Source organism: Arachis ipaensis, chromosome B3, assembly GCF_059453495.1.
Source record: "Arachis ipaensis isolate K30076 ecotype BB chromosome B3, ASM5945349v1, whole genome shotgun sequence".
NCBI lineage: Eukaryota > Viridiplantae > Streptophyta > Magnoliopsida > Fabales > Fabaceae > Arachis > Arachis ipaensis.
In genome coordinates, this window is record NC_142438.1 from 40,622,573 (window position 1) to 40,646,728 (window position 24,156).

General features: G+C 32.7%; 2 pseudogenes across 1 annotated transcript; one reads left to right on the forward strand and one right to left on the reverse strand.

Annotated features, from left to right (window-relative positions):
- Window positions 1-1,621: 1,621 nt before the first annotated feature.
- Window positions 1,622-3,962, reverse strand: LOC148570385 (uncharacterized; annotated as a pseudogene).
- A 17,376-nt stretch (window positions 3,963-21,338) lies between these two features.
- On the forward strand, window positions 21,339-23,276 carry LOC107630353 (large ribosomal subunit protein uL30w-like; annotated as a pseudogene). The gene is made up of 5 exons (XR_015907409.1): window positions 21,339-21,681; window positions 21,783-21,840; window positions 22,418-22,497; window positions 22,589-22,691; window positions 22,891-23,276. The product of XR_015907409.1 is annotated as a large ribosomal subunit protein uL30w-like (transcript).
- Window positions 23,277-24,156: the final 880 nt, after the last annotated feature.

Here is a 24,156-nt window from a genome sequence, read left to right on the forward strand (position 1 = left end):
CATTGTCTTGGATCTTGGGTTGGAGAATTGAAGGAAATCTGTTTCAATCTCACCTTGGGATCTTGTTTAATTCTCTGCTTAATTGAATTTCAATTTCGGTTAATTGCTTCTTCATCTATTTTCTTTGCAATTTACATTTCCTTTGCAATTGTTCTTGTTGGATCTAGGAAGGCATTGAGATCTAGACTTGGTTATCTAGTCTCTTGGGTCCTGAGATCTGAATTCCAATTTTACTTCCTCTGTTTAATGCTTTTCAATCTCATTTACATTTCTGTTTTTAGATCTGATTCAATCCAAGTTATCTTCTACTTCTCTGTTCGTTGCAATTCACTTTTCCTTGTTTAAATTCTGCAAATCCAATTCCCAATTCCCTTTACAATTCAAGCCATTTACATTTCTTGCAATTTAAGATTCTGCAATTTACATTTCTTGCGTTCTAAGTTTCTGCCATTTACTTTCTTGTTCTTTAAGATTCAGCACTTTAACTTTCAGTTCTCTTTACTTTCTCTGCAATTTAAATTCTGCAAATCACAAATCTCTCAACCAAATCTTGATTCGCTTGACTAAATCAACCACTAAACTAAAATTTCTCAATCCTTCAATCCCTGTGGGATCGACCTCACTCCCGTGAGTTATTATTACTTGATGCGACCCGGTGCACTTGCCGGTTAGTTTTGGGTGTTTTGGAGAAATTCGTTTTTCCACAAAAATATCCCATCAGGAGGGTGTGTCGCCGTTTGGGATTGGTTTCAAGTGTTAGGGCTTACAGTAGTGATGAACTGAAGCAAATATGTTCTTTTCTTTTTCTTTTTTTTTTTAAGTTATTTGATTAGGAAATAATTGGTGGGAAGATGATTAAAAGTTTCTTTCTAAAAATTTTAATTGTGAATAATTTTAGGCAACATTTTATAAATGTTATTTATTCAATCTTTTTTATAACTTTTATAAAATGTTGTATTTTTATTTAAAAATGTTGTCTTAAATGTTCTTTATTGTAATATTTTTTTAGTGTTGCTTTAGATATCAAAGACAACAATTTTTGTGGGTGGCCAAAAATTTTGTTATCTTTGCCTTACTCAAAGGCAACTCATAAAAAATGTTGTCTTTTTCTATCTAAGGCAACTTTTGTTAAATGTTGCTTCGAATAAGGGTCACCTTAAGGGTCAATGGAATAGAGGAGGAGGAGAAAACTCTTTAATTTGGAGGGAAAGATTTTATTTCAATTGTAATGAGCAAGGTAGTGAACTCGTAGTTTTTATCTTGACTCGTGAACCTAGTTCAGAATCGTAATTCGTTGAATCGTAAGACGAAAACATAAACGTGACTCGTAAAATATAAAAATTATGAAAATTTTGATAGCGAAAATTAATTTCATAAATAATAAAATAAATCTCGAATAAACCAAATTACCTAAAAGACTATAACTAATATATACCATAATAAGTTAAGAGTCACAATTCATAACACAAATTCACAATTCAACTCACAAATTAAAACACAAATTCACAACTCACGAATTTATACGACACCAAAATAAATTCAACTAGCAAATAAACTAACCAAACTAGTAGCAATAAACAACTAATTAACTAAAGTCTAAATAAGTCATTTAATAATCATTCTATTTTTCATTAATCATAAAATCTTCAAGAATTTCACAAGCTTCTGCATTATCATCTTCATTTTCAGCAACAGTAGGAGAAGATTCTTGTAGAAGTTCTTCAAACACATCATCATCAAGATAAGGAATTACTAAAGGATCCTTAGAAGCACCAACAATTTTATTACCATTTTCTCCATCATTCAAATCAGGATCTGGAATTAGAGCATCCAAATCTTCTTCTTCTCCATCCTCATCAGCAACAGTCCACTCTTCATCAGAGTCTAACTCATTAAGACTATAGTCATAATCAAGATTTTTTCTAATTTATTTTTTCTTTGCTAATCTTGAGTTTGTCATCACAAACACAACATCATTCATGGTTTTAGCCTTCAAACGATTTCTCCTTTTTGTGTGAACTTTTCAAATGTATATAAAAGATATTAGTTAAATAATAAAATAGAAATTAAAGAACTAACAACCAAATTTATAGAAAAAAATATAAATTATATTTAAATATTAACCATCTCAAAGGTGCTCCAATTGCGTTCACATCTAGATGCGTTACATGTCAAATTTAAGACATGAATTGCAAATTGTTGAAGTTCTGGATGCTGATCCCCATAAGAATCCCACTATTGAGTTGAAATTTTAGTAGAAATTGCATTTTGAGCTACTTTACTACCAAAAAACTCTTTTTGGGTCTTAAAATCTTCAAGTTGAACATCCATCTTAGTTATTAGATCTGGATTTCCTATCATCCTTTCCATACAAGCATAAAACTACTTCTTCAACTCATAAGCAACTTTAAAACCAGAACTATAATGACTTTGAGGATTCAAATAATAGCCTACAGCATGCAATGGCCTATAAAGTTAGTTGTTCCTTCTTGCATTAATAATATCCCAAATAGGTATGTAACTAAAATATAGAAAGATTAATAAATTAGTTACAAAATAAATAATATTATTCATGCATTAATAAAATAAAAAAATAGTTTGACGATTTACCTTGTCTCAACTCCTTGAAATGCATCTCGTATTTTCTCCTTTGTATTTTTTATTTCTTCATAAATAAACCCCATTATTGGCTTTTCTTTTGAATCCACCATACGAAGTACATGAAGAAGAGGGTAGGCAACCCTCAAGCAAATCACCACCTCTTTCCAAAACATCTTATCCAAGACCACACTTGCAATTATTTTTCCATCTTTTATTTTTGCAAACTTTCTAGAAGTTCATTGATTAGAAAAAAATATTCTTATTAAGAAACCTTTGTTGTCATTGAGGCATCCCAAAATAAGGTAGGAAGTTGCAAAATAGGTAATACCCAGCCTCACCAAATTTTTTCCTTTGGTGTGGATGTATAGTAGTAAAATGAGAGCAGTCCTAGCATATATATAAGTAGTAATCTTTCTATCGCTATAAATCGTGTCCATGTGAAGTATTGATTTTTTCTCCAAGTCTTCTAACATTAAGTCAATGCAATGTGCTTCGCAAGGCGTCCAAAACAATTTTTTTTCTCTTTTTCATTAGCATTTCTCCTGCAGCTTTGTAATTGGCCGCATTGTTGATGACAACTTAAATGACATTTTCTTCACCAACCTCTTCAACTACATCGTCTATCATTTTAAAAATTTTGTCAACTATCTTAGTAATATGAGAGGCATCAATAGATTTCAAAAACACAGTCATTTTAGGACTATTAATAAAAAAATTCAGGATGGTTCGTCTTCTCTTATCTGTCCAACCGTCAGTCATTATTGTACAACCAACTTACTTCCATATGTTCTATGTTTCTCTAGTGATTATTGAACATGTTTCACGTGTTTTTTCAAAAGAGGAACTTTTAATTCATGGTAGGAGGGTGGCTTGAATCCTATTCCATATCTTATAGCTTTCTCAAACGTTCTGGTATATTCCTCGCTCCTTGATACGTTGAAAGGAGTACCAATATTGTAGAAAAAAGCACTAATCTCTAAACATACTTCCTCCCTCAAATTCTTCTTAAACTCCACCCATATTTGTTTTCTTGATCAAATTCACTTGCAGTCCACTCACAACATCCCACATTTACTTTTTAACTTCATCAGTAACAGCTGTACAAACACCAACATCTTTTTGAGTTCCCGCTAAATGGTGTTTCAATCTATAAACTCCTCCTAAAAAAACCTTATGACAATATTTGCATTGTATTTTTTTCCATCTTCAACAGATATCCCATGCTCCCATCCTACATCAGTTCTACTTTCAAGAGCATTCTTAACAACTTTTCTTTTACTAGCAATTCCAGTTGTACTTCCTGATTGAGAAGTTGGATTGTTAGTCGGATTTTCACTTGCATTAGCTTGATTCGCCGCCATTTCTTTTAAAAAAATTAAACAACAAATATTTAACAAATCAGTTCAATATCACATCAAAAATTTAACAAAAATTATAAAATTATGTTTAATGCTAATTACAACCATCCAAGTTCAACAATCCAATCTGAACAAAAAATATTAGCATAACAAAAATTCAAGAATTGTCTCCAATGCCACAACAACAATTCAACCATTTAGTTAGAAGAAATTTAACAAAAAAATTCAATAAAGTATTTTAAGTAATTTAAAACAAAATAGAGCAAAGAAAATTTTTTTCTAAAAGATTCAATTATTTATTTCAGTTCAGTTCAACTCATAATTCATCAATTCTTAGCATTAGCGATATTATACATACAACAAGAAAAGTAACAGAATAAAAGAGTAACAATTTACAAATTCTTAGCATGTATAGTAATATTCACATAGTACCCTTTAAATTTGACACCTCATGTCTTTTATGTGTTGATAGAAAACTCTATCCTGACAGCAGAATTTTTCTTAATGAAATTGCACCTTTGTTTAAAAGAAATACTAAATTGGACTTCATTGTTTAATGCAAAATAAAGATGATTGAACTATCCTTAACTAAAAAGTAAGTGAGGCATATCAAGTGGTAACCGTTGAAATAGGCTAAGAGGTGAAATCAAGAGAAAATGAGCCTTGACTTTTACAATAGGAATTTTCATGTTCCATATCTAAAATGAACCAACTAAACAAAAAGGAATTCAAAGATTATTTAATAGATAAAGCAAAAACAGCATACAATAATAATAATATCTTTAGATTACTAAATCATTAAAATTGCATATCTCAAAGAAGAAAAATCAATAAACAATGCGAAAGCTATATAATATACATACTGAAAGAAATACATGCTTGCAATAAATATGAACAGATAAGTTAACCTCAATTTGAAAACTTACTATAATTCGCATAAAACCATATTCCAAATCGAACAATATAATCAATCTACAATATAATCAGTAAGCCAACAAAGATAGACAATAGCAATTCAACCTGCAACATAATCAATAACAAACAAGCACAACAACAGATTGAACATTAAAGAGGATAAAAATTAAAAAGGAGGTCTTAACTTACCTGAACTGCTAGTGAAGGAGAGGAGAAGAGCAGTAGCAATCCAGATTCTAGAGCTAGAGAGGTAGAGCCAAAGAACCAGAGACAAAGAGGCAGAGCCAGAGAGTCTCGCAAATCGCAATCGCAAAGTGACGCTCACACAGTCCAGCCACCACCAGTCTAATTCAACAACAATGGTAGCAAACCTTGCAGCAAGTCGGTGACACTCCAAATTGGGAATTTTGGTCACGTGAAATTCAAACTTCAGAGGGATAGATAGAGAGTCAGAGATTGAGAGACTTGAGAAAAGGTGAAATTTTGAAATTTTGGCCATGGAGATAAACTGTAAAGTGAGAAAGGTTAAGAGATTAGGGAATTTACTGCTACTCTGCTAGGGCTCTTCCATCTTCCATGGTCTTCTATTTAGATTGGGCCATTGGGTTGGATTAGGTTGCAATCAGGGCCAAGAAAGGATCTTCTTCAATCTTGAACGCAACATCGTGGCAGAAATGGCGATTTCGGCAGCTCTCGTTTTTGCGCGGCAATTCCACACGATGCAGCTTGGTTCTGGACGAGAAGCAAAACCGACACGGAGAGAGGATGCAGAAACGTGAAATCGTGTATTTTCACGAGTTGAAATGCGATTTTGACTACATTGGTAATGAGAAAGTGACATGTGACACATTTTACTTATAAAATTAGTAATATATAATAGATGTAACAAAATCAGAATACATTTTATTACTTATTTTTTATAAGATCAATAGTTGGTGTGATGTATATAACTAACTATATATTACCATTTTCAGTAATGTAGATCAAAGGATTATTGTACTTTTCTTTAATATAGACAAAAAGTCCTCTAAGTCTTTCTGGATATACAGCCTGCTATGATACACAATTACCTTTTTATCCTCATATCATAAAGCTAATTGAAATTAAGCTTGAGATGCAAATAAAAATATACATTACCTTTGCTCCCAACTGCATTCTATTAGGCTCAACGGTCACAATTTCAATTATATCATTATATTAAGATATGATAACATAAGTGTTATATTAAAAATTATCAGAAGAAACGGTGTTACATGAAAGAATAACAAGAGCATGAGTGAGAAAACTAGGCCTTGCATCACTTAATTGTGGAGCATCGATAACATATTTGAAAGTGTATTAATTCAAACCAATGAAATCAAATGTTCCTCTTATAAGCAAAGCCATGAAAAAATTAATAAAATACCTTAGGCCTCAAGCATACCAATAATATTCATTACTATTACAATTTAGAGCTTAAGCAAAATTAAATTTAAAAAGCAAACACGGCACACCTCCACATAAGTAAATGCCATCAAATTAGAGGAAGCAGGTAATGAAATCAACCTTTATTTTAATGAGTATAATATCTCAACACCTTCATGATATGATAGAGAACAAGTTTATCAAGTGTGAGTACAACATATCCAAGGAAATAACAATTCAAAGAAATAGAAAATCAATAAAATGTATAGTATCCATGTCATTGTCAACAAGGCAAAAAATATTAAATTTGAAAAGCAAACAAGACATACCATCGATGAAGCAAAGCAATTACTGAGTATAAAAAACGAGCAAAACCAATTCCAAAGTACATAGAAAGAAAGTTTAGAACAAACCCAAACCAAAAAGAACAAACCAGAAGTAATGAGCAGAGTAGAAGAAAGGAGGCACCAACAGCAAGTAGAAACTAGAACAGAGGCGCAGAGTCTGAATCTGCAGCTCAGAGGACAAGAGGCTCATCCGACGTGGAACTTTGGCAGAGGATCTAAATAAAAAAATGCAGACGTGGAAAAGTAGCTAGAACAGATCTGAACCTACGATGGGTGCGTCAATGAAAGTTGGAGGCGACGAAGGCAGGAATCTATCACCGATGGTACCTCATGGAAGAAGGTTAGGGTTAGCAGGGTTTGGGGATGTTTTTCCAAAGAGAGGAAATTAAAGAGGGAAAAGGGGGCGTCTAATAGATATATAGCGGTGTCAAAATAGTAACACATGAAAAATTAATAAGACTAAGAGAAGGGGAGATTGAAATATCGCCAAAAATAAGGTAGATTAGCGGCAGTTTCCTTAAAACTTGCCGCAAGACCGAATCAAATAACTGTTCTTCCAGTGTATACCACTAAAATTGCTGGAAAACCAGTAGATAGCGGCAATTGTCAAAACAGCTGCTTTATCCGTCACTATTCTCCGTTTTGTAGTAATCATGATGACTGATTTTAGTATAGACGTAACATAATTATTAAAAAAAAAAAAAAAAAAACCACTACCTACAAAATAAATTTTATTTAAATTTAAATAAACTAATAAATAGACTTACCGGACATTGGTCAATTCTATGGATGTTCTTTTCTTTACTTCCGGAAACAGGAGCCAGCAAAATTATAATCAGATAGCGTGATGTAACAGTTGTTTAGTTCCTATTAGGCCAATATTTTATCGTCATCACCATAAGTCATGAAAGTGATATAGATTTTATATATGATCAAATAATTCTCTCTGTTTTTTCTTTTCTTTTCTGGACTGGCAATAATTTTCTATTTTGAATTATATATAGCTTTTACATGCACGCACGCTATATATATAGATTGATTAGGATTTAGGAGTACAATTGAAGGTACGTAAAAAATCAATTTAGTAGGCATAAACTCAAAACTGTCCATAGAATATGATAATATATAGTCTGGTTTGATGAGTTCGTAATCTAACAAAACCAGATCAGACTATTATTATGAACTGACCTAATAAGGCAATTATAAATATATTGGAGAGTTCATTTGAATTAGTACGGTTCCATTACCATATAAGAAATGATGAAATCTAGCTAAGACGTGTGTAGTTTTTTTTTTAATTAATATTATTTGACAATAATATCTATGTATTTTTTTTTTTTGGTGTCTTAATATCCTTATATTTAGGAAAAAAATATTTTGGCATTTGAAATGGATTTTGACCGGAAAGAAAAAAGATAATAAAAAAAGGAAGGAGAACCTGTTCATAGAGCCAATTGAGTAGTTAGTTGAGAATAGGTTTGTGTGTTTATTCAAATAAATAAAATTTTACAATCAAATATCAAATTATTTATTTAAATTCAACTAAATTGTTATAACCGTTTTTTATATGACACATGATCTGCTTCTTCTTTTTTCTCCCACTCCTAATGTTGCTACTTCTTCTTCTTCTTCTCTTCTCTTTTTTCTTCGTCTTTCTCTTTTTTATCGTCATCGTCACCACTACTACCACCATCACCATCTCCATCTCCTCCTCCTCCTTTTCTTATTCTCTCGCCCCTGATAGTGCTACTAATTCTACTTCTCCTTCTCCTCTTTTTTTTTTTTTATCTTTCTCTTTTGTTATTGTCGTCGTCACCACCTCCATCTCCTCCTCCTCATTCTTTTCTCATTTGAATTTTTTTACCTCCTTCTTTTTCCTCCTCCTCTTCCTCCTCCTCCTCCTCCTCCATCATCATCATCATCATCATCATCATCATCATCACCGTTATTGTTATTGTTATCATTATCGTTGCTATTGTCGTCTTCTTCTTATATGTAAATAACATTGTTCATTCTCTTTCAAATTTTTGCACTTGTTCTGATTAATTTCCTACGTTATCTACATATTTTTTTCACTTATTTTCTTTTCTATCAAAATTTGTAAATATGCAAATCAAGTCTTCATGAAATAAACTCTTACTTCTATTGTAACACCCTACCACATAGAGTCTTACGCTTAAGTCGTAAAATAGAGGTGATGTGATATGACGACCTCTAAAAATAAAATATATTTATGTAATATAGTTGAAGAAATTCATAACTAGGTGCCTTGAAAGAAGGTTTAAACAAAACCGCAAAATAAAATGCATCGCACACGAAAAAGCGTAACCTGTAACACCCTAATTACCCTAAATCTTACCTCATGCCGTAAAGTAAAGGATAATTAAAGGTCACGATAATTCTAAGGCTTATACAATAATATATATAGAAAGAAATAGTAATTCTAGAAGCCCGACGAAGAAATAAGCTCAAAAACAGAGTTACAAAAGCGCGAAACATTCACACGAAGCTAAAAGCAATAAGGCATAAGATATATGTAGAAATATGAGTATAATAATCATAAAATACTAGCCGCAGCCTGCGGAGTTTAAGCCGACTAGTTACATACAGACATAACAGAGTTTTGAGTTAAAATAGCTTATACAACTTATCTCTCATAGTCAAGCCTCTAAGGCAACAAAGTAATAAAGATACAAAAGATAGAGAGAATTATAACAAAAGATCCAAAATGACTCCAAAATATGATAAAGATCCTCCGCTCTGTCACCATCACGTAAATCACCGAGGTGGGTTACGACCTGCATCTGAAAAACAACAGAATATGGTATGAGAACTGGAGGCTCTCAATATGATAACAGTGCCCAGTAATGTAAGATGTAAGATTCCGGAACACCAAAGGCAATCCTAGAACTTCACATCAAGCATAAGATTCAAACTTAAAGCATAAATAAATCTAAAGCCATAACTTTAAAACCATAATGAAACATGGTATTCTACCCTAAGAAATTTCTAGACTAACGTTTACACCACTGTTCCACAGCCTTCGCTAGCCTAACCGCCATGCAATCCCATCGCCACCGCCTACCAATCCTCCTCAATCCCAGTAGAAAACACAAGTAATTCATACAAGTAAAGTACAAGTAATTTTCAAGTATAGCAGGTAAATCAAGAAGCACTTAAGCATGTCATACAAAGCAAGCAACCATATAGAAGATGCACATGATGAATGCCTGCCCTATTGGCTGTGATATCACATTATCGGTTCAACTGCTAACCCGACATATCTCCATGGAGATATTGCCTTTCAATCACGAATAAAATGGATACCCCTTAGGGATATCGTGCCCAGCACAGGTCCAGGGATATAGTGCTCGCGCACACTCTTGTGATTCTGAAAAGGATGCGAGCGGGATACTCAGCCACAGACCTCACATCTCAACGTAAACGGGACTAACCACCGCCCTTACGCCGTCGCCATGACCTCGACAAGCAGGATTAACCACCGTCCTTGCCAGGCACATAGCGTCTCAACAATATCAGTATATATATATATATATATATATATATATATATATATATATCTCATTCAGTGATCACTTTCATCATTTAATAATTCACCATTTCTCTTCGAGTCTCCGACTCGCCATAATCATCGTTAATCCCTTAATTTCACAAGTTTACCATCAGCTCTTAAGTTTCCACAATCATCATCAATATAGTACTCCGACGGTCCACTCACAACTTCAGAAACCTAAGCCTCCGTCTTCTAAACTTTTTACTAGAAAATATCTAATTAGACTCACTCATTATATTCTCTATTTTTCAAAGTCTAAAAACAAGTTAAGACATCCTAGATTAGCGTTACAGAAGTTTACAAGCTTGGCAGAAAGGTAAAATAGTTAAAAACAAGGTTTTCATTGAAAAACAGGGAAGTGTGCGTACGCATAGGGGTGTGCGTACGCACGCCCAGAGGAGTTTTCCCAGCTTGTGCGTACGCATGATGTTGTGCGTACGCACAACTTGTAAATTTCGCAGGGTGTGCGGGCGCACCAGAGTGTGCGAATGCTTTTAACAGTAGGCATATCCATGTGCGTGCGTGCGTACCAGAGTGTGCGTATGCACGTTTTCTGAAAATCACAGGGTGTGCGTGCGCACACAAGTGTGCGTACGAACAAGTAAAAACATGGCCCCTACTCAGAGCACGCGCACAATAGTATGTGTGGGCACACAAACCAGAATTCACAATTCTGCAACATCACAAAATTCAGATTTTTGACACCAACTTCCAACGATCATATCTTTTTCTACAAAATTCCAATTTCCACGAAATCTATACCATTTTAAAGTTGATATAAAATTGAATCAATTTCAAAAACTGTAGTTCAAGATATGATCCACAAAAATTGGCCCAAAATCTATTTTTACAAAAAATCTTAAAACTCAATTTTTACCAAAACTCTCAATTCAAAACCATTTGCTCTACATCCAAACCAGCCCTAATGTATCTAAATCATATTCATATACTCTCCAATCATTCTACAACCTATCAACATGCAATTTCATCAATTTCATCCAAAATTCTCACTTACATACCTCCAATTCCCAATTATTACAAATCAAGGCATCATTTCACTATCCTCGATATTTATCAACATCAACAAGCTTCATAATCCGTTATCAACACTCATAATCATCATTTTCAATCCCACATCATAAATAAACATCAGCATTTCTCAAAATCATGCATTCATCAAAATCATCATACATCAACACTCATTACCAACCAATTCAATCCTATCCTAAGGTCTACTAGCCTAGGTGTCCATAAATATTACATATTACATAGATAAAACTAAAATCATACCTTGGCCGATTCTCAATATGTGCAAAATACCAAATTTGACCTCAACCAAGCTTTTACAAGTTTTCAAGTTCAATCAAGCCACCACACACAATCCAAAAGCTCCAATAATCATAAATTCTAAGCTATACACAAGTAATATACCCAAAATGAATATCTAAGGTTCACAAAATACCAAACCACAAGGGTTTTGAAGCAACTCACCTTACCCAAAGGAAATAGGGGCGAAACACAACAATACTCTAACGCTAAATCACCCATAAACAATCAAAATCACAAAACTTCTTCGAAACTCAAACCTAAAAACGTGAAAACCATTAGGGCTGAGAAAGGGAGTATTGATGCGTGAGCATCTTGTCTATCTTTTCCTAATGAATTTGCATTTAATTTGTTGAGTTTAATTAAGAATTAATTATATTTTAGCCATTATGGATGCTATTTTGAGTTTTGTGCAATTTTATTTATTTTAGGTAGCATTCGGATGGATTTAATGAAGTTTCTGCAAAGAAAGAGAAGAAACCAAGGAGATGACTAGCGAATACCGACGCGGACGCATGGCTCACGCGACCGCGCGGAATGGAGGAAATCACAATGACGCGATCGCGTGCCTGACGCAAACGCGTAGACTGGAATCTGCACAAATGACGCGAACGCATGGACGACGCGGACGCGTCACATGCGCCACGTGCAGAAAATGTAGAAAAACGCTGGAGGCTATTTCTGGGCTGTTTTGACCCAGTTCTTAGCCCAGAAATCACATATTAGAAGCTGCAGAATGGACAAATCAAGTGGTCCCACCCATCAGCTGAAGACTTGTTAATTAATTCAAATTTAAATTCAAATCTTATTTTAGGAAAAGATATTATTTTAATTTTAATTTTAGAAATTTGATTTTTAAATTATTAGGATTAGTTATAAAAGGGATCCCAACAGGGTAGTTCGAGAACAACATTCCAAAACATTATTCCATACAAATTTACATTTCATATTCCATGAGCAACTAATCCTCCATTGTTAAGGTTAGGAGCTCTGTCTATTGTATGGATTGATAATATTATTTTTCTATTTTAATTCATGTTTTGATTTATATTTCAATTATTGTTTTCGTTCTTTATTTTATGAATTTGTGTGGAACGGAAGTATGACCCATGTTCTATTTGAGTTCTTGTATAACTTGGAAAAGCTCTTTACTTGAACAATAAGCTTGAAAACATATTATCTTGAATTTCTAATTGTTTGTATTTAACGGGATACGTGACATATAATCCCTTTATTTTTGGACAATTAGGATTCTTGTGGCATATAAACTGGAATTTAATCATCACCTTCTAATTGGAATTAATTGACCAAGAAATTGGCAGTTGATGAATTTTAGAGGAGACTAGGAAGGTCTAAGGAATTAGGGTCTAGTCACAAATAGTTTGCCATGAATCAAATCTTGCATAATTAAAATAGTTAATAAGAAAAGTCAATCCAGAAAATAGATAACTCTGAAGCCTTAACTGCCCTCTCCATATATTATTCCCAACTTAATTACTTGCCCTTCTTTAATATTTTTGCTATTGTTTAATGTCTTTGAGCTCCCAACACTATTTTCTGTTTGTCTAACTAATCCTATCAAACGCTATTGTTGCTTAATCCATCAATCCTCGTGGGATCGACCCTTACTCACGTAAGGTATTACTTGGTACGACCCGGTGCACTTGCCGGTAAGTTAGTGGGTTACAAATACCGCACCAAGTGTGAAACATGATTCCTTACCAGCAATACTTAGATAGAAATGACGGACTCGATGAGAGCTTCACGTAACCCTAAACGGCACGTGAATCGGAGCACCGTAACTCAAGATACAAGCAAATGAACGTGAATGTGAATAGTGCCACTCTCCTTCTTCTCCTCTCAATTCTCAGCTGTGATTTTGTGTTGGTGGAGTGTTATGAGGCTGAAAGGCTTCATTAAGTGGTTATATATAAGTTTGGGCTTTGGCCCAACTTGGGCCTGGTCCAACTCGTTAGTGTTTTTGGCCCGTTTGGCCCAACTTTGGGCCAAACCTTTAAAATTAGTGCCTGGTTTTCAACTTTAATTATTTTTCTAAGTTTTTCTACAGTGTTTGCTACTTTCACACAGTATCGGAAAGATTCAAGCCGCTACTGCTGGCTAATTTACCGGTATGCATTTTTACGCAATTTTTCGCAAAAAATTACATTTTTCAACTCAGAAAAATCTACTGAGTCCAAAAATTATATTTAAATTTTCTAATTAACATTCTAAATTTTTGTATCCTATTTTGGAAAATTAATTTAATTTAATTAAGTGGCTAATTAATTGCGGTTCTTACATAACCGAATAAAATGTAAACTACACAATAAAAAGTGGAGGATTAAAATACAGAATAGCAAGCTCCTGACTCAGTCCGCGAAGTAAAGACTGGTAAAAGTATAAGTGTGTATATACATACATATAGTCATAACCCACATGAATCTCAAAATACAAAATAAACGACCTGTTTCTCCATCGTCGACCTCTAAGAGGGACTTAGGTAGCTATATATACATATAGGAGAATTCTATAACGTAAATACATCATATGATATCAAAATATAAAATCCCAAAATAGACTACGCTTGCCAAAGATCTCAAACGCTCACCGAGGTGCATCCCGACTTGCATCTGAAAAACAACAATATTTGTATGGAATGAGAACCAGAGGTTCTCAGCATGATTGGTGCCCACATATATAAGATATAAGGTCCTGAAAAAGCCAGAGGCAATCCTAGAACTCTGACACTTAGATTTTAGTCTTAAAGTTTATAAATTGAGAACCAGAAACAGGGTAGATTTTCTAAAGTTCTAAATCTTAATTAAATTCTAACTAAACCCTCAACTCCTCGCCTTCCTCCAATCCTCCAAACTCTGGTGGAACCACAAACACAAACAAAATAGACAAACACAAACACAAATAGAGAATAGTTATTGCAAGTAACAAGTATGATAAATAGCATATTGATTCACAAAGGCAAACCCAATTAAATGCACAAACAAACAAAACAAACATATGCATGTGATCTATGCCTGTCCTATGGCTGATGAGTCTCATCTGTCGGTTATAAAGCCAAACATGATATGTCCGGTAGCTAACCCTAGACAGAACCCAAACACCGAGCAAGTGGGACAACGCTGCGACCCTTGCATCTTACCCGCGTACCTGGAGCAGGGGACAACTTTACCCTGCCTCTTACCCATGTAGTGTTACAGTTCTCAACCCGGAGCAAACGGTGTCAGAACTCAACCCTTGCATCTTACCTGGAGTCTCGAACTCTTTTCTGGAGCAAGTGGATAACACCACTGTATCTTAACCAGCTTTCTCGCCTCTTACTCGGAGCAAGTGAATGACACCACTGCATCTTACTCAAAGGCATACCACAATCAATTTCAATCTCATTATCATTATAATTCATTCATAATCATTCAATTTCACAATCAAATTCAGTTTTCATCATTCTTCTCTCTCATCTCTTTCCTGAAGCAAGTGAAAAATATCACTGCCTCTTATCTGGGGTCACATATCTCATTCATTTACAAACCATCATTTCTGCACTTCCTCAATCATAATTCATTATTTCAAACATTTCTTCTCTGCTAAGTTAACTTCTTCTCTAAACTTACCCCTCTCCTTGTGATTAGAACTAAGTTTCAGGGTCTTAGAGAGTAAAAATAGAGATTTAGAAGTTCAAAATCATGTTTAAAACACAAAACTCAATTTGCTGAAAAACAGGGCCCTGCGTACGTAGCCATGTGTCCGCGTGCCTCTTTTTCCCATGCCGCATACGTGGTACTTCCCCGCGTACGCGAGTGCAGTGGATAGAAGTGAATGGCCACGTATGCAGCCATAAGCCCACGTACGCGCCCCTTTCATTTTCCTTAAAAAGCTGCTAAAAATACAGATTTCACATTTTACATCTCCAACTTCCGACGCGCATAACTCTTTCGTTAAAAATCTTTTTTCATCTGTTCTTCAAACGGTGTAAACTTCACGGACCTAATTTTCATATGAAATAAGTTTGAAAAGGTTTTGGGGTCCGGAAGCCAAGTTATGACCCACCGAAGTTTGGTCAAACATAAACTTTTCACAAAAATTCTCAAACCTCTATTTTTCCCACATCAAAACTCAAAACCAACATTCCATACTTCTAAACAGCACCCAAATCTATCGAACCATTACCTCAACCTTCTCATTCATTCCATTACACATTAATATACAACTTTATCAAGCTCACCCTAATAATCCACATTCAACACAACTTCATACTCAATCAACAAAGTACATCATTATTCATTAAAAATCATCGTTCCATCAACTATCCACCATATTCGTATCATTAACTAACACATCAATTTTCCACATCTAAATCAACATACATTGCATTAGCTAAAGCCACTAAACATGCATCAAACATACGATTCAACTTATCTGAAGTCGTTTAGCCTAAATTTTCCGACACATTATATATTACATACAAGAAACTAAAACATACCTTGGCCGATTCCTCGTAAAATCCAAAAACACCTCGAGGTCACCGTTCCTCAAGAGTTCACAGTCCCAAAGCCTCTCCGAACCGAATTTCAACCGCCAAGGTCCAATAATCAAGCTCCCAACATCATCAATGTACTCCAAATCAACAATATTCAATCTAATCCCACAACATATCATTATAATCAACCATCAAGCTTACAAATTCACAAATCAATAAGAGGTTTAAGGTTATTACCTTACTCATGCATCAATGGGACAAGACTCACTAATTTTCTCAAGACAATTTGATCCTAAAACACCAAGACAAATTACAAATCTCAATACCCATGCTCAATTTTTGAAAATTAGGGAGAAGAGAGGCTGAGATAAAATGAGATTTTCTTACCAAATTGACTACTGGACTTTGTAGAGCTCGACGCGTAGACGCGTGGTCGCAAACGGTACGATGATCGGAGCTCCGGATTGGAAGTTACAAGGATTTGCAATCAGATCAAGAGTTTATGTTTTCTTCCTTGTGTTCTTCCCTCATTCAGTGTGTTCCTCTTTGATTTGGGGAGGAAGAAGTGTTGTGCTCTTCATTTCATTTTTGTTGGATTGGGCCTTGGGTCCGGTTTAGACTTGGTTTGACCGGTTTAGTCTAGCTCAATTTTAGATCAAAACCTTTAAAATTAGTATCAAAATTCATGATTAATTAAGTCTATCTTATTAAACTATAAAATTCTATTTTCTAATTTTTTTATTAATAATTAATTTATTGCCTAATTATTTGTTAATTTCGGGGGTTTTACATCTATCACATCATTTAGTTGGAAATTTTGGTGTTAGAGTGAAGACATTTCGGTGTTATTCTTTAGAAATTTATGTGTTATTATATATATCAGATACATCGTCTTCTTCTTATACGTAAATGCCATTGTTCATTCTCTTTCAAATTTTTGAACTTGTTCTGCTAAATTTTGTTGTGTTATGTACATATTCTTTCACTTATTCTCTTTTCTATTAAAATTTATTAATATGCAACTCAAGTATTCATGAAATAAGTTCTTAGTTCTATTACATTATTTAGTTAAAAATTTTGGTGTCAGAGTGAAGACACTTTGGTGTTATTTTTAGATTTTTATGTGTTTTTTCTACATATGAGATAAGCATTTAATTCATTGAATGTGTAATATTTTTTTAGAAAGATTCAATATTTTTTGTATCGTGTTATTAAACTTCTAGTGTCAATTTGGTGCTATCTTATTTTATTTTATAGAGTAAATATGATATTTTAGTATGCAATTTACTTTCTACATTCTATATTATATATCATTATATTTAAATTAAATTTTGATGTTATTTTAAATAAATTTTGGTACTATTTTTATTTTTGGCAAGAATTCAATCCAATAAGTATGAACCTACATTCATTCAACTGAATAAAATTGCAATACAGTGCAAACATGTTCATTCAAGTCTAATATGAAAAGTAACGCTCCTAAAAGAAGTAAGAGCAACAGAAAATAAAGAAAAAAAGAAAGAAAAAGAATAAGAAGAAAAAATACAATATTAAAAAAGACATTTCTGTCTTTTTGTAGCAAAATTTTAGTGTCAAAATTAAGAATTTTTTGTGTTATTGTTATTCACAATTCAAAACTCTTTTTCTTTCACATTGTCATCATTCTTGTTTCACCCTCTTAACAAGAATTTGTGTCACAGTTAAGAAATTTCGGTGTCAAAATTGAGAAACTTTTGTGTCACGCTTAAAAAATTTTGGTGCTATTTTCATATATATATTTTGCATAATTCAAAACTCATCAACTCCTCTTCTTCTTCTTTTCATGTTCATTTTGTCTTTCTTGTTTTACCTTCTTATAATTCTTCTTATTTACCCTCTTAACAAGAAAAAAAATCAAACAAAAAAGAAGAAAAAACACGTAATGCTGCAAAATCACCAGAAAGAAGAGAAGAAAAAGAAAGAAAAACGCAACGATAACAACAGCAATCAAAGAACGACGATGGAGAGGAAACACGCACGTAAAGAAGAAGGAGGATGAGAAGGCGGAAGAAGGAGGAGGAGGAAGAATGTGGAATACAAATGATTACGTTAGTGGAGATAGTTGAAATGTATATTCACGCTCTCACTAATGAAACTGGTTTTTGTTGGATTTTGATTAACTTTGTTAAACTTATTTGCCAAAAAGGCTTGGTTTGGATGTTTAACAAGACTATTATCCAAATTGCACCCATAAATTTTCTTATATTATTTTTACAAAAATATTATTTGTACATTAAAATTAACTATTATATATTTGTCTATAAATATACACAAATACATATGTTATTTAACTCATTCTCAATGTGCATTTTATATTTCAATATATATGTTATACTAGTGATTGATTTTAATAACTAATTTTAACATACATCTAATATAATTTTTATTTTAAATTTATTATTTTTAATAATATTAAATATATATTAAAATTAGTTATCAAATAATTATTTATATAAAATTTATATTAGAACATAAAATATATATTTAAAATGTATAAAAATATAATATTTAATTTAATAGTTGATGTTTTTTTAATATAAAATATTTTTATATTATTTTATTTTGGAAGTATATATATGATACAGATTGTCTAAGTATGACCCTCCTCACATGTGTTGTGTGCATTAAACAGTAGATAGATCTCACAGCTTTAGACAATATGATCAATAAATGCATCATCATCACCGACCTAAACCCAACAAAATACCTGTTCTTTACTAATTTGGTTAAGTCTCTAAGGTTCAAATTTTGTATATAGAGTGATTTATTAGTTAATAATAAACTCTTTTAATAAAGATTTAGTTCGTAACGAATTAGTTTTTGATTTACGGAATGAAGAATATGGTGGGAAAAAAAAAAACAATATGCAAACCACTAAATGGAGGGACAATGATTCAACAGTATATTTGAAAAAATAAAAGGCCATACTCTTATGCACAATTATGTCCAATTATACACGTATATAAATTAGAATACACACAAGGACATGGGGCCTTAACTTTTGGATGATAATAGTATGAAACGGTGAGACTTTCAATTTGGTATATGTTTTTTAATTCAAAACACATTATTTAAAAAGGTAATTTTATTTTAATATTTAAAATTATAGGGTAATTATTTTTCTTTTATCATTATTGGAATGGATACATAATTACATAAACTGTACCTGTGAGTTGTTTGTGATGTCGAAAAAATCATCCGATATAAGTTACACATAATTTAAGAGATTTCAGATAATATTATATTATATTATATATTGCACAACATATATATGTTGGACGTTCTTAACAAATGTATCTAATTTGGTGTTATAAAAGTCAAAGTTTTAAAGTCACTTTCTTGAGACTAGTTTTAGTTTAGAGAGAAACTTTTGTTCAATTTATAAACTAGAGTAACAGCTCCTTAGTAAAGCCTTTTGGCTTTGTCATAAAAATTCTATGATATAAATCAGCATTTAGAAATGCTTTGTTGAAATTATCCAGCCTTTGCTCAAAGCAATTATCAAAATTAGTCTAATAATAACAAGCGGAATGACTGGACAAAACAATTGTTCAAGACCAATTCCTTGAGCCTTTTGGAACCTGTTGGGTGTTGGCTACAAGTCTGTCTTGTCCTTTTGGAGTTTGGACAGCTCCATCTTTTTTATTGTAGATTGTAGAAACCCCTATCTACTACCTATATTGCCAAGTATTACTACTGTATTAGTATTAATCAATGCTTTTTATACTCTTCTTTCATGCCTTGCAGCCACTTAGGAGATTGAAGAGCTATAGAAACTGTCTTTAAGTGGTGGTTCTTCAGGATTTTGAGTTGTTACAGTGTAGGCCAAATTTTGGTAATTGGCGGGAGGGTAAATCAGCAGTAGAAGAGGAATTAGTGTCAGGAAGTGAAGGGGTAGTGGTAACATTCGAGTGTTTTATCAATACAGGGGACAACTGAATTATCTATGGAATCATACTTAGAATGCTGGGGAGAGAATAAGAAAAATATTGACTACATTCCTTGAAATGCAAATCTTACTAGAGAGAATCAAACATTTACTTTCTCATCTGCATGCACAAATTAAAACGACATTTAAAATCAACAATTCTTCACATGAATGAGTGAATTAATTACTTGACCAACCAAAATTAATGTAAGGCTCTAACCTGTGCAGCATATTCAAGGTTGCTTTGTAGCATAACAAGAATATGGTCTTTAGATATGTGAAATTTCGCATATGCATATGAAAGGTAAGGCTCTAACCTGTGCAGCATATTCAAGGTTGCTTTGAAGCTTTAATTTGTTAATCTTGAGGGGAATACACCATTAAAGATCTGGCTATCATGAAAACAAAATTAAGGATATTTTCTAATGACTATTTCAAGTGTACACTAAAAATAAATTATCTGTATACAATATATGTTTAAAATATAAAAATACACATTGAAAATGAATAAAATAGTACATATTAGTTGATTTTTAGTGTGCATGTAGTATTTTTTAGTCTTTAATTTGAAGATTGACAAAACTTAAGATTTGATGTTGTAACAAAACTTATGTGACTGAGATTATCCACTTCTCCCTGGAGACAAAAACGATGCAATGGAATCCTTCTCTTTAGAGATGTGCATAATCATTTTTAAGAGGCTTACTTTTTGGTTTTGCAGTTCTACGTGCTACTCCTTCTAGCGGCAACGCTATAAATTTCGGCACATTATAATTTTATTGAAATCATTTCTCTAAGTTAATTAGATGAGTTAACTCCAAACTTGAGGAATTGAAAAATTAGTCCCTATCATTTCTATATTTTAGAAAAGAAATTAAAATTATTCTCTCAATTTATATAATTTTATTAAATTTGTAATTAAGTTCATACATATTAAAAGTTTCTAATTGCATTTTTATACGATTTTGAATTTTATTTAGGTCTTTACTTTAAAAAATATTAGAATTAACAGAATATTTTTTTTAAAGTTAAAAATATCCACATCTAAGTACTAAATTCCTAAACTTGGGCATTTTTTATTTTTAAAATATTTTATTAATTCTAATATTTTTTGTTTAACAAGAACCTAATTAAAAATTTTAAAATAGTGTATGGAAATAATTGAAACATTTTTAAATTATAAGAATTTAATTATAATTTTGATAAAATTATAAAAAAATTAACCTTTAGAAATATAATCCATTTTAATGAGTAATAATATTTATTTTTTGGCCAGGAAAGATAAAAGATTAATTTGCAGAAAAAGAGGAAAAACCCAGTTTTGTGGTAACAAAAAAGCTCATGTTCCTGATAAGAAAAAGTCCTAGCTTCAGCAAAACCTAGCGTGAATGGTAGAAGGAAGATGTCGAAGGCGGAAGTGAAAGCCGTGGTTCCAGAATCTGTAGAAGAGGAGCGAGGAGTGGGCCCTCGCCAAAACCCAACAGCTCCAAGCCGCTAAGAAAACCAGCTTCCAAACTCGCAAGTTGATTTTTAACAGACTCTAAGGAATACGCTCAGCAGGTTCAACACAACCAATTGCATTTTCATTTTTTGCTTTCTCAATTCACTCTTTTCAATCCCTAATTACATTTTCTTCTTAAAGGAGGCTTTTATGTCGATCCTGAAGCTAAACTCTTATTCATCATCAGGATCCGTGGGTAATTATCTTTCTTTTCATTTAGAATTATTAGTTATTTTAATACCAAATTATCTAAAGTGTTTTATACAAGCTTCATTGTTGTTCATTGTATGATGGCAGTATCAATGCTATGCACCCTAAGATAAGGAAGATTTTGCAGCTCTTGCGGTTGAGGCAGGTAAATCTATTGTGATGATTTAAACTACTATGTTTATGTGTGTGCTGCCATGCATGCAATGTGTTTCTCCACTACTATGCCATTGATACTGGCATATCAGCTTTGGCCACGAATGATTTTTGGACCCTTCAACTATGCTATAGTTACCAAGTCTGTTCTTAAGTGCTGTCTCGATCTGTTTTGTTGGTTCATTTGCTGTTATAGAGAAGCTATGTATTTAAATTGGAATAGGTTATATTTGTCTGGTCATTTTTTGTCATTCTCGAAAAGCATTTGTTTTTGGCAAATTTCATGTATTCTGATCTACTTGGTAGAAAAACCTCACTTTGGAAGGTAATGATTAGAAAACATTATTCTTTTGATTGTGCACAAATTGTTGTCTTTTGTATTCAGTAATATGCGCAATGTTTCAAGGCCACCAATATTAGTCACAACATAAAATTCAAAGTTATGTTAATTTTCTTTCACAACTTATTCTCCCCCAAATTATGCTCTTAATTGTGGTGTATCTTATATTTATACACTATGTACTTGTGGTATTAGGGTATAGCCTTATTTCAAGTTCTTTTGGCTTCAGATCTTTAATGGTGTATTCCTCAAGGTTAACAAAGCAACCATGAATATGCTGCACAGGGTAGAGCCGTATGTTACATACGGGTATGCGAATTTCACATATTCAGAGACCACATCATCTTGAGTCGCTTACCTGCATAATGCCTTCTTAAAGCATTCAAAATTGATATTTCAGGTATCCCAATCTGAAGAGTGTTAGAGAATTAATTTACAAGAGAGGCTATGGAAAAGTTGATAAGCAGAGAATTGCTTTGACAGACAACTCCATCATTGAACAGGTGAGTCTGGTGTATGATTTATGTTCCCTTCAATCTCTTTTATATGTAATTGTCACTTTTCTTTCAATCTCTTCATATACTTGTACATTGATCCAATGGTGTTAAACCATGATGGTGACGGAAAAAGGAAACAAATTCAGTGATTGTTGTTGTAATGATATGTTCAATTGCCCTTATATGATCAAAATATTCAAGTTAGACATTGGGGAAGCACGGAATTATATGCGTTGAAGATCTGATCCACGAGATAATGACAGTTGGTCCTCACTTCAGAGAAGCAAACAACTTCCTATGGCCCTTCAAATTGAAGGCTCCATTGGGTGGTTTGAAGAAGAAAAGGAATCATTATGTCAGAAGGAGGTGACGCAGGTAACAGGGAAGCTTACATAAATGAGCTTATTAGAAGGATGAATTAATTTACTTTTTTGTTATATGGTCATTAGTATTATAAAATCATTAAGGATAAGATGTTATTTTCGTTCTTCAAGTTTTGGTTTGAAAAGAATCTTTGTTGTTTTGACTAATGCTTGAACCGATGAGGATGTTATGATTTTTACTTTATTGTTCGATTCTGATTTCTGATCATTCTTGCTTTCTATTTTGATTCCTTTTCTGAATTTTGTTGTGGTTAAGTACAATTTACTCCCTTTAAACTATACCTCAATTGCATTTCACCGTTTTGAAAAGAAAGAAGTAAACTATATTATTCTGTTCATGCACCTTGTTTGGGATCATGAGGAAACAAGGAAAATATTATTAAGTTTTGAAGCCCTTATTTAAGAATTGAGCTATATTAACATTAGGCCAATTCTACGGTGTAGAATGAAAAAATTTTCAACACGTACGATCCAGAAATATTATTATGAGGGTTAATAACATAAATAATATTAAATAAATTATATAATATAAGATGTATTACAAAAATATACTGATAGAGAATATATTTTGAAGTATAAAAAAGGTGTATTTTTTAGGGTAATTCACATAAACAAATAGTATGGATTTCAATATTATACCAATGTCCTAAATCTAAACAAATTACATGAATGTCTCGTTTGCATATCAATGTAAATCGAATCAACTAGATTTGATTTACACTCGAATCAACTAGATTTGATTTACACTTTCTCAATGTAAATCGAATTAAATGAATTCAAATTAGCATGGATAATGGTAAATCGAATTAACTAGCTTCAATTTAGTAAGAAAACGCTTTGATTTCGGTTTGTCCATGGTAAATCGAAGCAAAGATATTCGATTTAAGGCCCATAGTAAATGAAAATAATTGAATTTTATTTATAGGAAAAGGAGGCCAAGGTAAATCGAATTAGGTAGATTCGATTTACTATTAGTATACACATACATATAATTCGAATTTATTTGTTTCGAATTATAAATCACAACACACCCCCCTCCCGCGACCCACACGAGAGAAAAGTGATGTCATAGCACAAGATTCAAAATT